The sequence below is a fragment of the Castanea sativa genome, chromosome 6 (genome assembly GCF_040712315.1).
Source record: "Castanea sativa cultivar Marrone di Chiusa Pesio chromosome 6, ASM4071231v1".
In the NCBI taxonomy this organism is placed as follows: domain Eukaryota; kingdom Viridiplantae; phylum Streptophyta; class Magnoliopsida; order Fagales; family Fagaceae; genus Castanea; species Castanea sativa.
In genome coordinates this window covers 61,767,953-61,790,184 of record NC_134018.1, presented here as the reverse complement: position 1 = coordinate 61,790,184, position 22,232 = coordinate 61,767,953, and the positions used below count along the sequence as shown (strand labels likewise).

Here is a 22,232-nt window from a genome sequence, read left to right as displayed (position 1 = left end):
ACACATTACTTTTCGGGCTGAACTAAAATAGTAAAATGGTAGATCACATTTTCAAATACATATGTAAAACTTTTATACATGTAGTTATGTACCATGTAGTCTCCCTCACAAATTAATGAAATTTGCTCCCACCTCTCTGTGTCAATTTGTTTCATTAAATGCTAGCATGTCAGTTTGTTTGTTTGTTTCTTTTATTTATTTATTTTTGATGGAATGTCAATTCGTTTCATTAAATGCTAGCTTATCAGTTTGTTTCATCAATTAAGGGACGTTTTCTCATTTTTGTAGGAACGAAGGGGAAACGCTACTTTCACAAAACCTGACTTTTTACTTTCTATGAAAGGAGGCTTCATCTCTTGAAAGAGATAAGATACGGGGCCACGTGTCAACATTTTACAATTGCAAAGATTGACTTCTTTGTTTTTGTGAACATAAAAATCTGTATGGTTGGACGGAAAGCATGTAAAAATATTTTTTTTAAGGAAAATATTTTGTGTGTTTCTGAAAAAGCTCCGAAAAATATTTCCATTTGACTGATTGAGTTCCTAAAAATGTTATAGAAAACATATTTTTACTAAAATTTTTATGGATTTTTAGGTTTTGTTTACCCATTTTTAATTGTTTTTTAGTTTTTATTTAAGTTAAAATAAGGTTCTTATATTGTAGTATATTTAAGATATATATTCTTAGGAATATTTTTACATATGAATTAAGTTAATATAGCATATAAATTGGTCATAATCTTAGAAACGAAAATTTTCAATTTTCATATCAATAAAATTTTCAATTTTTTTTTTCTTTTCATATGGTAGATTTTATAGTTAAATTCTTCTTTTGTGTATTCGAGAGGATCCTTCATGACTCTAGATTAAATTTTTCCTTCAAATGAATATCAAACAAGTCATATGAATATTTAAAAAAAATATTAAAATCCTTTTACATGTATTATTTAAACAAGTCACATGAATATTAAAAAAATGTTATGTGACTAAAAGAACATTCAAATTGTCTTTTCAACCACCACATAGAGGGGTGGGCTCTATTTAGTTTAATTGGTAAAACCTTTTGTCATCAAATAAGAGATCTATGTTTCGAATCTCACCTTCTTGACCTAATGATAGGGAACAATCATCATGGAACGTGCATTATAAGTTGAAATTCTATATTATCTGTTAAAAAAAATTGAAAAAATAAAACTTCTATTTGGTTGAAGGATTTTCCTGCCAACCGATTTCACACATTTCATTCTAGCCTGAACAATAATAGAAAAATGGTAGATCACATTTTCAAATATATATGAAGAAACAAAGACTTGGTCCTACTGACTACAACTGCAACAATGTGAAACGAAGACTTCCAGTTTTGGTCATGAATTAAGGGACCTCTATCATTGTCATTTGATTGATGGGGAAACGCTCCTTTCATAAAATGTGACTTACGTTCTATGAAAGGAGCGATTCATGTCTTAAAAGAGATAAGAGAAGGGGCCACGCGTCAATATTTTGCAATTGCAAGGATTGATTTCTTTGTTTTTGTGAACATAAAATTGTGTTTGGTTGGATGGAAAACATGTTAAAATATTTTTTTTTAAAGAAAATATTTTGTGCGGTTTTGAAAATGCTCCGAAAAATATTTTTATTTGTTTGGTTGAGTTCTTAAAAATGTTATAGAAAACATATCTTTCACTACTTTTTCGCATTGTCTCATCTTCCAAGCAAGTTAGTGGGGGAAGGTGATTGCGTGACTAATAATGATTATTGGGGGTGGAGGATTAGTTGAGAACAATGGTTCAACATGCATAAAGCCAACATCATTCTTCTCCTTATACACACATGCAACAATGGAGGAGCCCAAAATTGTCTCTATTACACTATTTCTTTCTCTTTGTGCATATATCTCTCTCAATAATTTTTCTGAACCACTCAAACAATGAGGTTGGTTTTATTTTACCCTAATGCAGTAATGAGTATTAATGATAGGGGTGGGCCCTGCTTTGCCACGAGTTCAATTACCTTTTTAGAATCATAGTGGAGATGTGTCAATGGTCTACTGTTTAGGCATGTTATCTGATAATCCGATAAATGGACCCATGTTCCTTCCTTCTGACACGTTAAAACGTTATCTGATTATCGATATATGGGGCCAAAATGGGGATATACCCTTTTTGGTGAAAAGTTTTAGCAAAATATCCCCTTTCTAAAACTATTTAGGGATATGCCCTTGTTTTGAAATTCAATTTTCTAAAAATCGAATTTCAATGTAAAACTTGATTTTTAGAAAATCGAGTTATAGCCAAATTAAACTTTAAAAAAAAAATTGCTTTTGAAAATCTCCAAGGAACTCGAGTTCCATACTGGAACTCAAGTTCCATTCTAAAACTCGATTTGATAAAATCAAGTTTCAAAACAAGGGCATATCCCTAAATAGTTTCAGAAATAGGGCATTTTACTAGAAATTTTCATCGAAAGGGGTATATCCCCATTTTTTCCTGATACATGGACCCATGTTTCTTCCTTTTGAAAGAGTTACTAAGGTTATTCCCTTGTGATTAGTGTTATGTATTGGGTGACATGTTTCGCATACATGCTTCCCTAGGTGCACTTGCTCTTCGACCGAATACCTTAGACATATTCACCACAGCGGATCAAGTCTGCGTTTGGCATTGATTATTTTTGTCAGCTTATTTTATTATTTAACTTATTTTTGCTACTATTCATGAGTCTCACTACACTTTTTGATACTATTCATGGGTCCCACTGTACTATTTCAGCTAACTTTTACCTTTATCTACAGTACTTTTGAAGAAAGTTTCAATTTTATTTAAATAAGCTCGTTATTTCTAAATGGACACCAAATTAGGTGATATTCTCCTTGGCAAATGCACTTAGGCGCATTGACCCTTAGCTTGATTTTGGATTCGATGGGCGCGGCCGGGGTGGACCTCTCTTCACAGCTAATAGACGTGACAAACGGGCAAGTCGGGATAAGTAAAACAAATACACAAGTTTCATTTCTACACAATATCAACATCCCAAAACATTTTTAAAAAAAAATTACAAATGCCATATTGGATAACTAATTTGACAAAGAATAAAAACATGTAAGATATGTACAAACTTGAAAACTAATTTTATAATCTATTATCAATTGTGGTTGACGCTCTATTTCAATTTGAGAATATATATTAAAGTTTGGTGATAAGCATAAACTTGACTTATGTTCAAAATAGAATGAAATGAAATGAACAATTTTGAACTTTTATACTTGGCTGGGTTTAGTTTGGTTATAGAATTCAATCATGGCTATCTTATTAATGGGGTGTGACTATGGTGTGGTTCCCTATTCATTGAATAACCAATGTTTGAGAAATATATACAAAATTTTTATTATTTATTAATATTTGATATTTATATACACTTTATGGATATTTAGGGCTTGGTTTACTCATTTTAATTGTATTTAGTTTTTCTTTTAAGTCAAAATAAGGTCAGTATATTTAGGATATATATTCTTAAGAATATTTTTCACTTATGAAGCCAGTTTGTATAACCTATAAGTTGGTCCTAAGCTTACAAAAGAAAACTGAAATTTTTGTATCAATAAAAATTCCAACTATTTTTTATTTTCTTTTCATAGGATAGATTTTATAATAAAGTTCTTCCTTTATGTATTCAAGTAGGGACAAACCCAGAATTTCAAGCTGGGGGACCGATGATAAGTGAAAATAAATAAATTAAATAAGCATCCATATAGTATTAACAAAACTATCAATCAAGACAAATACACAAATCAATATTTCTTAATATATTAAGGTGTAATCATCTATAAACAAAGACAAAAGACACAAAACACTATTGTTTCTTAATACGTTATCTATGAAAAAGGGAATTTGACGCTCTTTTAAATCTTCAAAATTATCTATAATTGAATCCAAACTAAATGTGAAAGATATGTCCCATTCAGTGTATCACATCAAAGAGTCTATCAAAAAATCATTTTTCATTTATCTAATTAAAAATTATTAGTTATAAAATTATGAGTTAGCTATGTGGGCAAGTCACAATTTAATTTTGTTAAATTTGTGTGAAATTGTTTTTATATTGGATGTTTTTGTCTTTGTCTCTCTACCTCTGTCAAACAGTCATTGTTATGTACCTCACTACTATGAAATTATAATGCACTACTTTTCTACTTTTCCAGCTTTACCTTTTTTTTTGGGCACCTGTTGCTTGTTCCCTATTATTGCCCTACTACCAACAAATATTCTCTACAAAGTTGTGGGCAAGTCGCAATTTAATTTTGTTAGGTTTGTGTGACATTTTTTTTATTTTTATATTGTGTATTTTTGTCTTTGTCTCTCTATCTCTGTCAAACTGTCACCATTACGTACCTCACTACTATGAAATTATAATGCACTACTTTTCTACCTTTCCAGCCTTACCTTTTTTTTTGGGCACCTATTGTTTGTTCCCTATTATTGCCCTAGTACCAACAAATATTCTCTACAAAGTTGTGGGCAAGTCGCAATTTAATTTTGTTAGGTTTGTGTGACATTTTTTTTATTTTTATATTGTGTATTTTTGTCTTTGTCTCTCTATCTCTGTCAAACTGTCACCATTACATACCTCACTACTATGAAATTATAATGCACTACTTTTCTACCTTTCCAGCCTTACCTTTTTTTTTTGGGCACCTATTGTTTGTTCCCTATTATTGCCCTAGTACCAACAAATATTCTCTACAAACTCTCTCTCTCTCTATATTTTAACTTTATTCACAACTCACTTCTCACTATCTCAGACATTAGTAGCTGCAAAAAAAAATAGCACAAAGACTCCCAAACACACAGATCCACATATTTAAATTTAATTCACAATCCCACTAAGAAAAAAGAAAAACACACACACACACACACACACACACCACAATCACATATGACAGATTCACAAACTTTGTGTGGAGATTTCTAGTATCGATGTTCAATTTTCAGTATTGTGAAAATATGTATTTGAGTGTTATAAAAATACGTGTCAGAAGTGTTATTATTGTTTAAACACTGAAAATTGTTGTTTAAACATCAGTACCAAACAGCCTTGTAACAGTGGAGAGAAAATCATATCAAAATCAATGTTAAGTTTTGAAATTGAAGGAAAGAAAAAATACTTAGAGTGGATCGGGATTCAGGATGGAGATCGGAGTCTACAGCAGCCGGCATCAAAGGAGTAGTGGGCAGGTTAAGCACCACAATTCAAGAGAATCCTTTATGGCTCTCTTGTTGGCCTTTTTATATGTACTTCAAATTGGTTTTGAAAAATCCCCTCAAAGGCTCAAACCCATTTAAATGAAGATTTTTAAGATTAATCATGTGTATAATTTAAATAAATCATGTATCATTTGAAAATATCATGCAAATAAAAGTACTCGTGGATTGTCTTTTCAATTACCATGTAGCATTCCTAAAATAAAAAAATTAAATAAAAAATTCCAGAGGAACTTTCCTCCAATCCAACTTGTTACTTAATTTTTTCTATTTAAATATAATTATTTCACAATTTCCATTATGTGCTAAACTAAAATGGTAGATCACATTTTCAAATACGTATATAAAACTTTTTTATATGTACCATGTAGTATCCCTCACAAATGAAATTTGCACCCACCACTTTGTCTCGGTTTGTTTCATTAAACGCTAACATGTGAAGAAACAAAGACTTTTCCTACTTGAGTAAGTCTATTACCACAATAATTTTAACAATTTTGACCACAATTCGTCTATGTGGTGAGTTGTAAAAAGTGAAAAAAAAAAAAAAAAAAAAAAAAGGTTCATGCAAATCCACAATTTTACTGCTAACAAGTTATCATATGAACAAACTATAGTAAAATTGTGAAAATAGTTGTGATACTAAACTTACTCAATCCTACTAGCTACTGGCTACACCTACAAGTTGCAATTGCAACCATGTGAAACGAAGACTTCTAGTTGATTTGGTCATCAATTATAGGACCATTGACATTTTTTTTTTGGCTGAAAAAAAAAAAAAAAAAAAGACATTGACAATGGTCCTATATCATGTCTTTTGATAGAAGACTAAAGATTTATGTTGTGGTGTCACTATACTCACTCAATTCTACGAAGGGGAAACGGCGAAACACTCCACTCACAAAACATGAATCAAGCTCTATAAAAGGAGCGCTTCATCTTTTACATTAAAATAAATTTGTGCATTCTATGAGCTAGCCACACACACACAAAAAGAAAGAAAGAAGAGAGAGAGAGAGAAGAGATAAGGTGCCACGCGTCAATATTATGCAATTGCTAGGATTGGCATCTTGTTTTTGTGAACATAAGTCACAATTAAATGTGAGTTATAGTTCTTATCAAAAAAAAAATAAAATAAAACAATTGTGGGTTTTAATTAACTCATCTGGTAAAGTCTCTTTTCATAGAATAAGTGATCTACCAACACCAAAAACTATCTGATAATAACGAACAATCATTAGGAGTGTACGCCATAAGTTCAAACTATATTTCCAAAAAAAAAAGTCATAATTAAATTAAATAACTAACCCTTTCATTTTCAAATAAATAAGATTTTTATGTACATCTCAACTATCAAGAACCATGAAGATGTACAATGGAATCTCCCTCACTACTGACATTTTTAATATATTTTTATTATTCTATTGAAAATGGAATCTGTAGGCGTTTTCCTTATTTTTGGCCCACTTAAACCCCGTTGTGCAGGGCATTGGACCACCCCAACACGAGGTGAGACATACCACTGATTGAACTTACAACGTCAAACTTTCAATGTGATAAGTCGTGAGGAATTCCTACCATCAGACCACTGTTTGGTGTGGTTTTGACATTTCATTGTAAGACAAAGACTTGCTATAGATTGGTCATAAGAAGGACCATTGTAATTGTTGTTTACCAAAGAAAAGATTAATTTTTGGTCCACTTAAACCCTATTGTGCAAGGCATTGGACCACCCAACACTAGGTGAGACATACCACTGATTGAACTTACGTCAAACTTGCAATGTGATAAGTTGTGAGGAATTCCTACCATCAAACCACCGTTTGGTGTGGTGTTGGCATTTCATTGAAAGACGAAGACTTGCTATAGATTGGTCATAAGAAGGACCATTGTAATTGTTGTTTACCAAAGAAAAGATTAATTTCTAGCCCACTTAAACCCTATTGTGCAGGGCATTGTACCACCCCAACACTAGGTGAGACATACCATTGATTGAACTTACAACGTCAAACTTGAAATGTGATAAGTCGTGAGGAATTCCTACCATCAAACCACCATTTGGTATGGTTTAGGCATTTCATTGTAAGACGAAGAGTTGCTATAGATTGGTCATAAGAAGGACCATTGTAATTGTTGTTTATCAAAGAAAAGATTAATTTATGGTGTCACTCACATCTTATGAGCTGGGTAGAGAACAACGCTTAGATAGAGTGCCACAAGTCAAAATCTTGCCATTGCTAAGATTGACTGACTTGTTATTATGAATTCAAAACTAATAATAATCAAATCAAGTCAAATAAGATAAGGCTAAACAACAAGGGCAGAGGTAAATTTTATGAATACGTTGCTTCTTAATAGTCCAATATTCAAAACCATAAAGCAAAGCTAGTCATATAGTAGTCTTATAAAAATTTCCTTCAGCTTAATAGGTATTCTACAATTGTACAAAATTTTTGAGATATTTCTCCATTTCATCCACCTTGTTCTTATCCTATAATTCAAATTCTCATCAATCTTTCTATATTTATGAATTAGTGATCTAAGATTTTATCTCTCTTTAGTATCTCTTAACCATCAAGTCTTATCGAAAGCCTTTAAATTCTAGAGCGCTGCGCCAAAATTCTAATATGGCACTACCTTCACTTCTAATTTTATCCAATAAAACTATATCATAAGCTAAAGGCATACACCAAAGGGCTTCCTATTAAATTGACTTAGTGAGCTCATCCATCACTATTAAAGAAGATATGGACTTAATGTTGATCCTTGATACTAACATATAGTGATAGGAAATTCACTTGTGATTCTTCCAATTGTTCTCACACTAATTACAACTTCGTCATTTATATCCTTAATCAACTTAATATACTTCAGATGAACTCCTTTCTTTTCCAAAACCCACCACTTAACCCTTTTAAGGATCCTATCATTGCTTTCTCTAAATCAAAGAAAACCATATTAAAATTTTTACAAGCCTCTATGTATATTTCCATTAAACATCTAAATAAGAAAACAGCTTCATGGGTAGTTTGTTTTGGCATAAAACTAAATTGATTCTCCGATATTGTTGTTTCATGTCTTAACCTATACTCAATCACTTTTTTTCCAAAGTTTTATAGTGTGGCTCAAAAGTTTAATTTCACAATAATTTGTACAGTTTTGAATCTCCCTTGTTCTTGTAAATAGTTATTAAAGTGCTTATTATGCTCCACTCAGAAAACATTTTGATACTAATCTGCTCAAAATCCACCAAAGCAGGACCAAGTGCCTCATGAGAGATACCCTTGACACTTAAATTCAGCACCACAGGATAAATTCCAATGTGAATGAATGTGCACCATTGCCATAGTTAGAAGAAGATGTATGACCTATGCAAGAGCATTAACATCAGCCTCATAACAATGTCTTAGTAAAAATTCTAGCTAAAATTTTCGTATTTGCTATTCTAATTAACATATTGTTTGTTTTTTTAATTATTATTCGCCTTATTACATTGATGGTTAACTATGATTTTGGGGGAAGTCAAGTTCAGAACTCTTGTCAAATGGGTCACTAGTTGGATGCTACCACTGTGTTTTCTTGAAGCAACGATGGATCAACATACTCACTTCATAAAATTTTCTATCGTAACTTTCCAAAAGAACAAGTCCACTTAAATAAAATCACCCTCATAGGCGTTCTTTATCTCAGACAAAATTAGTCTTTTAGATTCCCCAATTGAATTCAACTAGGCTAGAGTATTGATCAATGCAACAAAAAGATCGAATAGGTTCCACCAAATCTAGAATCTCCAATAGGCAAGGTTCCTTTGAGTTAAGCAATGCAAGGAGCTATTTGCAAACTCGATAACCATCAACCAGGTCCACAATTCTAATATCTTGACTGAAGTTCAAGGCTTTCAGTGATAAGTAGGTTGCCATCCGTAGTTGATCACCCAGAGAGGAAGCTGGTCTCTGCAAGCCACCATAACTACTCCATTGCTGTCTATAATAACAATCACAAAGCTCACTCAGTGCCATGTTCATTTCAAAATGATGAGGTGGTGGTGGCTTCCATTTCAATGGAACGGAGCTTGTGCCCGCTGATTTGTCTCTATTCTCCACTGAGCATTTCTATTACATCCATATAGCCACGAAAAATGTCTTCGGATCCAGTGTGTGAAGTGTTTGCAACACTCTTCCCACCAGTTCAATGAAAGGCATATGCCGATCCAACAAGAGCTTTTTCAACAACCATGATTCTAACCAACATTTCTGAGCACTGGTACATTCCCAAAACATATTAGTTCCTTTATAATGCCTCATAATACAAATGAGCACTAAAACAACCATTTTATTTAATTTCTGAAACACCTTGTCCTCCACACCCATACTGATCCAAGCTAAGAACACCACCACAAAGAAATTAGTCCAATTTTGAACAGGCCTCAAATGGATTCCAATGCATTAATCACATCCATATATTCAAATTTCAAGCATCATAACATCTTTATTTGCAACTAGCTAGAATAGCTTAAGAAATAAAGGAACCAAATGACTAATACCACTCCAAGCATCATGTCAAAACCATCCATACTTCATATCCAACAAAACTATACAAAGAGTCCCACCCTGCACTGATGGCCTTCCCAACTTCCAACCCATGTGTTGTGCACACAGAATTAGAAGGCCAATTGTAACTTGCTATCCTCTAATTGAGTAGGCAAAGATTTACCTACATAGAAAAGATGATTCATTCAAATTGACATCTACTTTTTCAGTACTTACTAGGAATGGCAACGAGACGGGTTTTTCCATACTCGGACCCGACCCGTAGGCCTGGACCTGCAGCCCGGACCTGGCCCATTTATTAAACGGATTTTTTTCCCGGGGCCCACACCAGCCCTACCGGGCCCCGTTTAGGCCAACCAGATTTGGGCCCAAATGGTGGCCCAACCAAGAAAAAAGAAAAAAAAAAAAGAAAAAGAAAAAAAGAATTGAAGCCTAAACAAAGCCCTAACGAAAATCTAATCACAGTTTAGTAACTAAAATTATTCAAAAACCTCAAAATCAAACTAAAAACCAAAAAAATACATGAGAATTGAATCAAAGCAACGAATAATTAACTCCAAACTCAAGGAAATTTTACTCAATCAAACTATTCCAAAAAGCAAAAAATTGAACAGAGCTAAAGAACTAATCTCGGAGTTAATGTCGAAAATGCAATCTATCAAAACTCTAACGATTCCTCTTTTTTCTCACACTTTCTTGGTAACCAAACAAAGCCAAGCCTAACTAAAATCAAATCACAATTAAGTACAACCAAAATGATTTGACATCCTCAAAAAATACACTAAAACACTAAAGGAAAATGATCATTGAGATAAAAACAAAGAAAAATTAACTAGAAATTCAAAGAAAAGTAGAGAATTACAGTTTCAAATCGGAACGAAATGTGATCGATTCGATATAAATTCAAAGCCTTGCTATCATAGAGAATGATTGAGTGTGAGAGAAGAAATTGGTGAAGTGAAACTGAGTTCGATTGAGAGTGAGTGCGAGTTCGATTGAGAGTGAGAGTGAGAGAAGAGCTGAGTCCGAACTTGAGATGAGAGGCGGCTAAGGTGTGATCTGAAGACTGAAGTGCAAAGTGTTAGGATATATATATATATATATATATATATATATATATATATATATATATATATATATATATATATAACGGGGTACTTCAGTAATTTAGGAAATAACCGGGTCCGGGCCGGGTTTCGAATTTTTTTGATAAAATCCAGACTCAACCTGAACCCACATCGGGTTTTTTTTTTTAAACCCATACCCGACCCAATTCTTTATCGGGCCGGGTAAAATCCGGCCCATTAGGGTTGGGCCGGGCTAGGTATCCGCGGGTTGGATCTAAATTGCTATCCCTAGTACTTACCTCCAAACATACTTCTACTCTCGCTGTCACCTAACTCCTAATTTTTTATCCTACGCAAACATTATTGGAGGGTGTAACCATATGGTTTTACACTAAATTCTTATAGAATTTAAATCCATATATTAACTCAATGTAATCAGTGGTAGCAAGCTTCTTATCATGGATTATCTAAGAAAAAGAAAAGGAAACCCAAGCATACAGGAAATTTCTCACCCATTTGTTCATCATGGACAAAGAGCACACAACATATTACTTTTGGTTTGAGAGAAGCAAGGACGGTTCTTAATAATAGAAAAATCTTCTGCTAGCTTCTCTTTGAAAAGAAACAGAAAAGTGTAACCATGAGTGTGCTTTTACGCATGCATGATATCCATTCTCTGTAAATGAATTTGTTTTCATTAAAAAATATAGACAATGATCTTCAAAGAAGATGGCCAGACAAAGCTACAATCATTCTCAGAAATAAAACTCAGTGCCTAAAAAATAACAAAAATATTCCAATTTATGTAGACAAGAAGTAACTTATTCATCTCGTGCTCTTGGACGAACTCCAAGTCCAGTTCTTATATTTGCACCCACTTCCAGGAGGTCTTCCACCTATATAAGATATGCAACATTGAGCACATTTTCAAGGATTCAAAATACAATTCAAAAGGATAATTATGTCGACTTTGCTACCTTTAAAAGGTCATATATGAGAATAGAAACACTTATATTTCTTTATAAATGCCACTCTCCATCCCATAAATGAAAAGAAGGAACTTTAGACATGCATAGACACAAGCTGACAGCTGACACAAACACAAAGGGTGGCGAAGGAAACAATAATTAATAAATAAACCAAACACTCGCTTGAGAAAAGTTCTTCACTTTTAGATATAGTGAGAGATTAATTATTATGCCAATGTGCTCTAGTTCAAACTGTAATTGGGTTCAAAGCCCGGCCAAAATGGCCAAATATCACAATTTTCAGAAATTGGTAGCAAAAAAACACTGTTTCGGAGACTATGATTCTGTCTTTGTGGAGCTTAAGTCTCCAACCTCCTTGCCAGGGAGTTGACAACCAAATGCTTCAATAAATGCACTGGTGTTAACAAGATGTAATTCCAAAGCCTTTCTATCAATGTCCTTTTGTAAAGTCCTTTTAAAATGTTTTATAAGAAAATCATCTTTAAAATTTAAAGCATATATAATAAAACAAAATTTTTTTTGTACACCTTTGTGCTCTTGCTGAGTAGTGGTATAAGAGTAGCCATGATGATCAGGGTAACTGGAATTCAAAAACTTTACAAATTATACCATGATTCTATCTATGTGATAGTGAACAATTTATGCAGTGAACAGAGAATAATTTATGCAAAAAAGAGAGAGAACAATTTTTTTAATAATGCTGAACAGAAATAATTTTATACAGAATGCTAGAAACAGTTTATGCAGAAAACAGTGAACAATTTTTATGAGAAAACAATGAATAGTTTTAATTAATGCAGAAAACAAATTTTATGAATGTAGTAAGCAGATTCGAGTATACCGTAAACATGATATGCAGAAAGCAAATTTTATTAATGTAGAAATAGATTTTATCAATGCAGAAAAATAGATTCGATTATTGTGAAATTCAAACATGAAAAAGCATTCAGATTGGCATTTAAATTTAGAAAACACGATTTCACTAGGTGTTTTATGAGAAAACAGTGAACAATTTTTTAAATAGTGAACAGAGAATAATTTACACAAAAAAGAGAGTAAACAATTTTTTAAATAATGCTAAACATAAAATAGTTTTATGCAGAATGCTAGAAATAGTTTATGCAAAAAACAGTGAACAATTTTTATGAGAAAACAATGAACAATTTTAATTAATGTAGAAATTAATTCATATTTTGAAATTAAAATCCCTATATTTTACAATGCTTATATTTAAATAAATAAAAACATAAAATAGCTACTTATTGTTATGTTTATGTTTATGTTTATTTGTCGATTACCCAAAAAAAAAAAAAGTTATAAGGAACTCGAGTTTGATAAACTCGAGTTCCTTACAAGGTACTCGAGCTTGGTGAGCTCGAGTACCATAGTAATAAACATAAACATAAATATTTTTATAATAGGTACTCGAGCCTGGTATACTCGAGTACTGTGTTGCATGGAACTCGAGTTTACCAAGCTCGAGTACCACATTATTTTTTTTAATCGCATAAATTCGAGCTCAACAGTGCCACGGTGGCGGAACTGATGAAGAACTCGAGTTTCATAAACTCGAGTACCATTTAAACTCGAGTTTCTGAAACTCGAGTTCCAAAAAAGTGGTATTTCCCTATTTAGTTCCGAAACAGTGTTTTCTTGCTACAAATTTCTGAAAATTGTGGTATTTGTCCATTTTGGCCGCTTCCGCTATGTGTTTTGTATGAGATACAAAACCAGATTTTCCAACAGTTTCTTGGTCAGACTTGCATAGTTTCAATACTCAACTTGAACACTTGTTTCTTGAAGTACTAAACTCATCTTAGATCTACCCAATTACAAGTAAAGTACGTTTTGTCAAAGAATTAATTAATTACATAAACATGTCCCTAACAAAGTCTAAACAAACAAACAATCACAATTAAAACTCATTGTAAATACTAATAAAAAGTAGATCAACCCAATATAGGACTTATCACAAATCCACAACACATACTCAAACAATATATCCAAGAATAGTGTGTATATATGTTGGTACAATCTAATCTTGTCAAGTTTCTATGTGACATGAACAAATTGGTAAATCTCTGAAAACTTGAATCATAATGAAAAAAAGCAAAAATCAAGGACCAAAAAATTTGAAATTCCCATGACAAGTTAATTGACATTTGGTTGTGGTTTCTCTGCCGTAACTGTGGTTTGTGGACAACATATGGAACCCATTATAATGGTGATTGTTTTCAAGATCCACTAAGTTTCAATCCAAGTAGATTTAAAGAGCCCATCCACCATTTGTTTTTATTCCCTTCGGAGGACGCCCAAGAGTACGTGCGTGCAGCGTACCAACTGGCCAAGTTGAGTATCCTCATCTTTGTTCATTTTATTGTAACCCAACTGGCCAAGATTGCAATGCTCTCTAACTTGTAGCATTGGACTCTCTTGCGGTTTGTAAACTTTGTAGTGCTCTCACATTGCACCACACAAACCACGACCTTATATAAAGAAAAAGTTCCCGCCTTACTTCCATCCTATTTCTAATAGAATGATATGGCGCAGAGACCTTGATCAAATCTTTCAAGTGACGTTGAAGCATAGAAGAGATCACATTGGTGATTAGTGTTTCAACTTTATTCCGTTTTGGAAACTATGAAGAGAAACGGACGGGTTTTGGTATTCTCAAAATTTGCTAACTAAATATAGGTTTTATTGCCGTTTTTATGTTGAGTACAATTATGGGTTGGTTGGCTGCTAATATAAACGGGAAAACTTGATATGGAAAGTTATGGTAAATCTCGCTCTACCAATGTTATTGATAACTGAATTTCAATCACAATAATCTCGCTTGTCTTCTCACATGTTCCCTTAAAGCTTGCTCAATCAAGTTTCTCAACGTAGCACTTTGAACTTCTTTCAGCTTAACCTCAAAGACAATACAATTACAAGTTAAATAAAATGAACATAGGAAAATATTGCAATTACATTAGAAACATTGACACCAAATTTTCCAACACGCTATTAACCTTAACAGATTACCCAAAAACAAAAAAACAAAGGAGAAAAGATGCACATAATTACTACATCAAGCATTTTTAAATCGTAAACCGAAGGTAAGTATGTCAACCACCTCTAATGTAGGTGCTTTTTCAATAGATAGCTTCTTGGAAACCTCTTGCACGGTTGGCCTAGATTTTGGATTGGTTGCCAAGCATGCCAATGCAAGCTTTGCAATCAAGACCACTTTGAATGCAACTTGATTTCTAGGAGATTTGAGGCATTGATCTAAAATGTCCTTCAATTGGGTGGTTGAAGTCGTTGCTGATGATGATGATGACGATGAGAGAAATGAAACGAGGTCGATCTCCTGGATGATTTCCCATGATCACTTCCAATGTTAACATTCTAAAGTTATAAACATCACATTTTTCATTCACTTCTATTGTGTATGCAAGCTCTACAAAATAGAAGACTCCTGAATGATTTCCCATGATCACTTCCAATGTTAACATTCTAAAGTTATAAACATCACACTTTTCATTCACTTCCATTGTATATGCAAGCTCTGCAAAATAGAAGAATCTAACTTATTCAACACTTGGTATGATACCATGTGAACCTCAAGTGTAGTTCATTTTTCCTTCCTATGTAAACTTTTTTTTTTTAATTGTAGCTATACACCCTAAATTAAAACACTATTTGTAATGTGTACCCTAAAAATCATAATATTTCAACCAACACCTTGATTCAAGAATAATTTGTGATATTCACCAACCATCCAAATTAATGGTGTAAACTAATGATCTCATTGCATAGGGTGCACATTTCTAATGCTATCAAAGTTTGGCGTGGATATTACCCAATAGAGTTTTAATTTAGACAATTTGGTGGAAAATGCATTTTAATGTCGAAACAGTGTTAATTGTAAAATTTTGAAATTTAGGATGCATATATTCATATAATTTATGTGGAGGCTTTTAACTAACTCTTATTTTTATTGTTCCTTTTGAGCTAACACACCCTTTTTACTTTATATTTATACACAATTACTTTCAATGAAACAGTGTTGATTGAAAAATTTTGAAAGTTAGGATGCATATACTCATATAATTTATGTGGATGCTTATAATTAACCCTTATTTTTATTTTGACAAAATTTAACTACAAAATTGGTTGTAACTTAAGGTTACAACCTTAATTACTCAATGAAATAAACATTACTACATATTTTGAAATTCTAACCATTAAATTGCATATTCTTTATTCTCTTAATACACTTGTCAAATTTTGTGTCAATCGAATATTATTTACTATATGATTTATAAGCTTATATTTTATGCATAATTTTAAACTACAAAAACTTGCAATTTAAATAATTTATTAATAACATTACTATTGATCTTTAATTTTTTAGAAATTTTGCAAGTATGGAGAATATAAAAAGAATATGTAATTCAATGGTGGATTTGTCAAAATTCACATCTGACAAAAAGATATTGAGTAAGATTGTAGTGTAAGATTACAACCAATTTTTGTAGCTAAATTTTGTCCTTTTTATTTTTCCTTTTGGGCTAACAATCACTTTTTACTTCATATTTTTACACAATTACTTTCAATGCATGGGGTAAAAGAAGGGGGCTTTTCAAATTCCTCACTTTTATCTCTATTTTTTTAATCAAAAATTTGATATATATGTGTGTGTAAAAATTTTATTCATTAAGCCTTTCATCTTTTTTTTTCCCCCAAATAGATAAATTCTCATTTATGGGGAAAAACATATATAACTCATTAATTCTAAAGGCAATTAAAGCATAACTTTCAAAAATATAGGGGAAAAGCAGTATTCTCCTTTTATGTTTAGAGTAGTTTACATTTTCCCCATTTATATTCGAAACCAATCAATTTCTCCTCCTATGTTTTAGAAATGAGTAAATACCTCAATTCCGTTACTCTATTAATTCTAATAAAATCTTCTGAGTCCTAAATATTATATTTTGCAAAGTCTAAAATCAACTATAAAAAAAACCTCCAATGCTCTCTCTCTCTCTCTCTCTCTCTCTCTCTCTCTCTCTCTCTCTCTCTCTCTCTCTCTCTCTCTCTCTCTCTCTCTCTCTCTCTCTCCAAATCTAGATCTAGTAAAGCCCAACAACATAGAAGCTTGATTTGTTTGTTTAGTGGCCATGGGAAACATTATTCAATTCGTTTTGTTGAACATGTGCCTTGGGTTTTGGGGGAATAGAGTGTGGATTATGATGAGGTTCAACACAATCCTTCATCAGAGGACCAATGCCAATCTCGACAGCAACGCCAAGTTATACAATTTGTTTTGTTGAATATGCCTCTGGTTTAGGTGGCATTGTTTTACGGTGGTTGAAGACACTCAAAGAGTTCAGTGTCACAAAGCTGGTTGATGTGAGTTTACAACAATGAACTTTTTATTTTTCAAAATATATTGTTAGTTTTTAACTCTTAGCCTATTTTAGTTCTTAAAACTTAAATTGATCACTTTTAGTTCCATATAAACTTTAAAATTACTGATTTCTGTAACAAATTTATAAGTAATCTTTTCTATTTTCTATATAAGTGATTGATTAAAGTTCCTAATGTGTCTATTGGAGTGATGACATGTCAATTTTATGTCAGCCATGCCATCTAAGGGACTAAAAGAGATTAGTTTAAAATTTCAATGACTAATCAGGGCTATTTGGTAAGGTGTTTTGAGCAATAGTTTTCAGTAAATAAACAACATTGCACGTATTTTCACATATTTTTTCACCCACACGTATTTTCAAAAAAACATAAATAACATTACTAGAACAACATTACCAAACGGCCAAAGTTTAGAACAACAATGTATTTTTGTACAAGTCCTTTTTCCTTATGTATTTAAAGACTTAGGGCTACGTATGCATTAATTATTTTATCGTTTTCCATTAAAACAATAGATGTAATGACGTTTAACAAGTTGGAACAGGTTCTAACGTTGTCATCCATCCACATACAAAAAGTTTTATATAGTATTGTTAATATTATATTTATTTTATATTGTGTTGTGTGGGTTTCAGTTAGCTAAACTTGTAAAGTTTCTGATAATTGAATAAGAAATCTGAGTTTCAATCCTGCCTACACCAAAAACTGATTAGTGTCTTGGTCTGATGATAGCTCTTTATCATCAGAAGCAGACACCATAAGTTGAAACTCTCTCAAAAAAAAAATCTTATATTGTGTTGTATAAGTGAAGACATTTAAAAGACACACTTATTATTTAATTTATTTGCAATTATTTGATGTTTATACGTTTTGTGTTTTCTGAAAATATTATTATAATATGTAATCTTTAATTTATTTAACTAAAAATAATTAATTTATAATATTCAAAGAATATTAATTGTGAATACATTTAATTAAAGGAAAATTATTCATAACTAGTGAGATAAATATTTTTGTCTTGCAATATATAGAGTTGATTGGATGAAATTTATTTTATATAAGTAATACTATATATATTTAAAAGAAATCATATTAAAGATATGCTTTAAATATAGATTATACATTAATTAATTAGCTAATTTATATATATGTTATTTTGTTGATTTAAAAATTATTGATACATACAACTTGACCCCATGATAAAATTTATGACTTCGTTACTGTTTTGTAAATTATTAATTTCATAGTAATTTGTAATAATTAAAAAATTATTTTGAGTTATCATTTCATATTGAAAATGTTGGTAAAGTATTCATAAATTGATCACTTAGCTATTAACTAAGCGATAAATATTTAGAGTGTAGCAATAAATATTTAGAGTGTACTATGATCCTCATGTTTACCTTCATGACGAAGCTTCAAACAAAAATGAAAATTTGGAGAATGAAATGGCTACAACATAGAATATAGTGAAAGAAAAAGTTTAGCTATAAACTTGATTACACTTTCTTCTTACATCCTCCATAATTGCAAAATTTCTAGAAGATCAAAGATTAATATCTATGTCATCAATCAAATTGTTAAATTCAAGTTTTTGTAGTATATTACGCATAAAGAAATAAGTTTAAAGATTGATAGTAAATAATATTCGATTGGCACAAAATTTAACATGAATGATAAGAACATAAAGAATATATAATCTATCAATTAGATTTTCCAAATATGTAACCATATTAATTTTTATATTGGGAGTTGTAACCATTAGTTACAACTAAGTTTGTAATCAAACTTTGTACTATTGCAAAATGAAAAGCATATTTTACTACTATGTAGTGTGATTGTCACTACATTAAATGAACTGGAGACAAGTATTTCTAGAGGGCTAAGCATGTCAATAAGGAAAAAATTATATTACTTGGAGCTGTGTATCCAAATGTTCTGGCAAATGAAGTCCAATTGGATGAGTCAGGCTTCAAAAACCTAGTTGTGCCAAAATCAGAGATATGTGCCTCATATTTTGAATCCAACAAGATGTTCTTGCTAGATATGTCTCGATGAACTATGGGTGGTGAGCAATTGTGATGCATATAGGATAAAGCACCAGCCACAACTCCAACAACATTTACCCTTTTGATCCAATCAAAACTAACCACCTCTTCTTTATTGCTCAATAAATCTTTCATACTACCCTTTCTAAAAACTCGTAAAACAGAAATGACAGTCATGGATGTGAGCAAAAGCCAAAAAGCTTTACCACATTTGGATGCCTAATTTCTAGATGAGCACGAATCTCATTTTTGAAACCATTTGTGTTGGCAATCTCACCATCTTGTATTGAATGAAGTTTTTTCACAGCAACAACTTGACCTGATTGTAGATCTGCTTTGTAAACACTTCCACACCCTCCCGCTCCTACACAATGTTTGAAGTCAAATTCCTCTGTTGCTTCAATGATGCTTTCATACACTATTTTCCCATCGTAACTCCAAATTGCAAACATATTACCATTTTGTGCTTCTCTAGTATTGTTTAGCTTTTTCCTTAGTCTTGGGCGCTTCAGAACTACATAAAGAATCCCAAATACAATCATTGAGAGAAACGTTATGCTTAAGATAGGAACAATAAAGATAATCACAACTTTATTTTTCCTTTTCTCACTAGAATTCTTGCTCCAAGTAATGGAAGAGGGACAAGCCTTTAAATTTGAAGAATTATCACACAAACCTTTATTATTTCTTAATGCTTCGAATGGAGCCTCACTAAAGGCTTTATTGTTAGGTAGAGGACCTTCCAAGCAATTGTATGATATATCAACATTGGTAAGGCTTAACATTTCACCAAAAGTGGCTAGAATGGAACCAATAGCTCATTATGGGAGAGATTCAATGTTTCTAACCTTTGCAATTCTCCAAGCTGTGGTGGTATTTTTCCAATCAACAAATTCACACTCAAATCAAGCATTTGAATAAACTATATATTGCCAATCTTAGTGGGAACACTCCCCCTAATTTTATTTTTGCTTAAGTTCAAATTCAATAATTTTTTGCACACCAATATTTGTTTGGGAATTGATCTAATTAAATTGTTGGCTGAAAGAATAAGAAATTGCAGATTGGATAGCATTCCAATTTCTGATGGAATACTACCAGAAAGTTGATTATCACCCAAATGAAGGAGAAACGATGTCAACTTTCCTAATTCTTTTGGAATCTTCCCAACTAGATGATTGAAGGAGAGATCAAGTACCTATAGCTTGGTGGATCTTCCAAGCTCAAGAGGTATTACACTAGAAATTCTGTTATTGGAGATTTTTAAGCTCTGCAGACTTTGGCACTACCCCCACTTTTGAGAAAGTTCTCCATAGAAATTTTTAAGCTAAAATAGCTACTGAAGATAGAGCTGTTCACGCAAGGAAACAGGGGCAAGCAAGAAGGAGGAGTGGACAGAACAGCAAGTAGTTTAGCTCAGTGAAAAACTTGTAGTTTAGCTTCTTTGTATATACTTACTTAGTGTTCACACGTGACACGTGTTAGTTTTTTTGTTAGCACCTTTTCTGCTTGTTAGTTACTTGCTCAGGCTTGTATATATAGATTAGCTTCTCTGTAATTCTTATTATTCAATGAAATCATTTTTCCAAATCTAGACAGAACGGCAAGTAGTTTAGCTCAGTAAAACGACTTGTAGTTTAGCTTCATTGTATATACTTAGTGTGCATTTGGCAAAAATTATTTTTACCAACTTATTTTATTATTCAGCTTATTTTTGCTACTATTCATAGGTCTCAGTGCACTTTTTGATACTATTTATGGGTTTCACTATACTATTCCAACTAACTTTTACCTTTAACTATAGTACTTTCAATTAAAAAATTTCAATTTCAACAAAATAAACAAATTACAAACAGACAGTTAGTGTTCACACATGACACACGTGTTAGTGTTAGTTTTTTTGTTAGCACCTTTTCTGCTAGTTAGTTACTTACTCAGGCTTTTATATCTATACTACTATTTAAGGAACTTCCCTGTTTAGATTCCTATTTTTTTAGTTCAAAAATGCCTCTGCAGTCCTATGTTTAAATAGAGACAAAACTAAAGGACAATCTGGTAAAAACTCATTTTTTTAGTTCAAAGATTCCCCTACAATCTTATGTTTAAGTAGAGACAAAACTAAAGGACAATCCGGTAAAAATGCAACTCTAACTCCCACTAAAATATTGCCTAAAAAATAGGACCACTCTCCTTTAATTTTTAAATTGATTTATTCACTTATAAATTAGATTTTTAAAATAAAAATCATATATATATATATATAATAATTAAATACAGTTTTTTTCTACAAAATAAGACCACTAAAAAAGAAAAGTCTCATAGCACGCGCGAAGCGCGTGTGATGAGACTAGTATAGATTAACTTCTCTGTAATTCTAATTATTCAATGAAATCATTTTCCCAAATCTAGTTTTCACGAGAGAGAGAGAGAGAGAGAGAGAGAGAGAGAGAGAGAGAGAGAGAGAGAGAGAGAGAGAGAGAGAGAGAGAGAGAGAGAGAGAGAGAGAGACCCAACTGATCCGAGATAAATCGAATTGGACCTACACTTATGGTACAACATCCTCCAATTGGTCTTCTTTAGAAGTTAGAACATCGATATCGCACACTTCATCAACTTTTCTCTCCTCCTTAAGGACTAGAAACCATCTCGCCATCGCCATTTTTGGTTCCCATGACTACTTCACAATAATAATTGAGTGTAAAAGAAATGAAGGATTTCAAGAAGGCACCGATTTGCAAGAATTAATACCTTATGACTTTCTAGCCCAGATTGCTTAATTTAAATAACAACACAACACATAAAAATTGAGTGTAAAAGAAATATAGGATTTGAGGAAGGCACCGATATTATGATCACGACTTTCTAGCCCAAATTGCTCAATTTAAATAAAAACACAAGAA

At 32.1% G+C, this 22,232-nt stretch overlaps 1 pseudogene; it reads right to left on the bottom strand.

The window, feature by feature from the left end:
* Window positions 1-14,939: 14,939 nt before the first annotated feature.
* On the bottom strand, window positions 14,940-21,991 carry LOC142640317 (MDIS1-interacting receptor like kinase 2-like; annotated as a pseudogene).
* Window positions 21,992-22,232: the final 241 nt, after the last annotated feature.